Below are 2602 nucleotides of genomic sequence, written 5' to 3'. Positions count from 1 at the left end.
GATAGACCGCTAAGTAAGGGGAGGGGGTAAAAGTAAGGGAGTAGAGAAGTCTCTAGCTTCTATCACATGCCAGGGTGAGAAATTAGAAGTAGTTGACAGCTTCTGATACCTATGTGGCCAAGTCTTCAGTGGGAGTGGATGCTCAGAGAGCATTGCCACTAGAATAAGAATGGCCTGAGCAAAGTTCAGAAAGCTCCTACCTCTACTGGTGACAAAGGGCCTCTCACTCAGAGTGAAAGGGAGATTGTATGATGCATGTGTGCAAACTGCCATGCTACACAGCAGTGAAACATGGGCCGTGACTGCTGAAGACATGGGTAGGCTTGAAAGAAATCAAGCTAATATCATCCTCTGGATGTGTAATGTCAGTGTGCAAACACGACAGAGTGTAAGCACTCTGAGAGAAATGTTAGACATAAGAAGCATCAGATGTGGTGTGCAAGAGAGACAACTGCACTGGTATAGTCATGTGGTGTGTATGGATGAGGACAGCTGTGTGAAGAAGTATCACTTCCTAGCAGTGGAAGGAACCCGTGGAAGCAGGAAACCCAGGAAGACATGGGATGAGGTGGTGAAGCATGACCTTCGAACATTGGGCCTCATAGAGGCGATGATGAAAGACCGAGATTTCTAGACAAATGCTGTGATTGAGAAGACCCAGGAAGTAAAGTGAGATCACAGCCATAGCCTATACCAGTGTTTCATAACCAGCCCGTTTAAAAAGTACTTTGAGCGACATGCCATGCTTGAGGAGCTCTATGAGTCAAGTAAAATCACAATCAAAAATCAAATTACAATCAAATGGAAATTGTAGTTGTGGCCAATGCCAGTGCTGCCTGACTGGTTCTCGTGCTGGTGGCACACGGTAAGCACCATTCATGTGTAGGTTGTTGCCAGTGCCGCCTGACTGTCTCCCCGTGCCGATGGCATGTAAAAAGCACCATCCGAACAATGTCGATAAATACAGTACATACATACATATAGTAGAATAGGAAATAGAAAGTCCTCGCTACAGTATTATATATTTGAAAAAATGAATAGAAATGGCTTTTCTGATAATTTTCTATTTGTAAACATCTAATTATTAAAGTGGAAAAATTATCAGAAAAGCTATTTCTGTTCATTTTTTCACACGCATATATAATATATAAATGCAAGTGTATGTGGTCATGTATGTATTTTTAGTCCAGAAGGGCTTTGAAATGGTGTGTCCTCAAGAAAAACGAACTTGATCTCAAAATCAAAGAACAGAAAAGTATAGTCCTCTACCACAAATAACTCAATTTTCAGATCGACAATTCTCCCACTCTCTATCTATCACCATAAATCTATCTCTCTCTGTAATTTGCCATACTCTTTGCCACTCACTTTCTTTTCGTATGTATTAACTCTCACGCATTACTTTCATTTTGTTTAAAACCTGGTCATCTCATGTTTACTTTCATTTTGTCATAGCTATCGCGTACAAAAATCCTGTTTTCTAATTGGGTAAAAAGTGATCACATGTGTGTGATCATTTCAACTTCAGGACAATCCAGAAAAGAAGGATTTGGAAGCTAAAGAACCCTTCACATGGCCAGATCAGAGATTTAGGGACATCCTCATTGAAAAATTTGATGAGAGGGTGGAAGAGCTACAAACTTCAGACATAGAGGTTAACTAGAAACTTGTTTACGTCCCCATAACATAGCGTTTCGGCTAAAGGGACCGATGGAATAAGCACCAGGCTTAAAATAAGTAGTGTGGTCGATTCGTTCGACTAAAAATCCTTCAAGGCGGTGCTCCAGTCTAATGACTGAAACAAGGCAAAAAATGTTTGTGTGCTGTGTGCGCCCCCCCCCCCCGCGCGTGCGGTTGTGATGAGGCTTTCTGAATAAACCAATCATTTTCACTTTCTATTTGACTTGCCCCTATTTACTTCTTAATAAACTTTAAAATTGTTTTCTAACACACTTATTCTAAGAATATTAAAAGTAACTGTATTTGTAGGGGAAGTGATTAGAAAAATATTGTATCATTAGTTATATTGTTTAAATGCTATTTGTCTGTCCAAGGCCTACAACCAGTAAGTAATCGCTCGAAAAGTATCTAAATTTCTTTCAAATATCACCCTTCTGTCTTAGAAAAAGCGATGAAAAAGTGAGAGAGGAGTAAAGAAAAGGACAAAGGAATCGTTCAATTAGCCTTCTCTACGATTGAAAATATACAAGACTATCACATCCAGAATACTTTTGATTTTGGGACGTCTACTTGAAAAATAAGTCTTCGTTTTTCTGGTAATTGATTTTGCAATTAGAATTTGTGCTTAATAAAATAGTGTTTTGACCACAGAATGCTGTGTGAAAGCTAGAATTATGTCACATTTCATAACAAGGAAACGCTACCGTAATATAAAGAAAAATTACCAGGTGATATAATATAATACACACACACATATTTTTAGAAAACATAAATCCGGAGAAGCACACTCTAAGGAGTAGAGCAGTTAAAGTTTTTTACTGGGAGAGACCGGTTTATGCAGTTACCCTGGGTTTCCCGTCCACACACACACACATATATATATATACATACATATATTTTATATATATGTTATGCCCCCCCC

The sequence above is a fragment of the Octopus bimaculoides genome, chromosome 3 (genome assembly GCF_001194135.2).
Source record: "Octopus bimaculoides isolate UCB-OBI-ISO-001 chromosome 3, ASM119413v2, whole genome shotgun sequence".
Lineage (NCBI taxonomy): Eukaryota > Metazoa > Mollusca > Cephalopoda > Octopoda > Octopodidae > Octopus > Octopus bimaculoides.
This window is presented reverse-complemented; position numbering follows the sequence as displayed.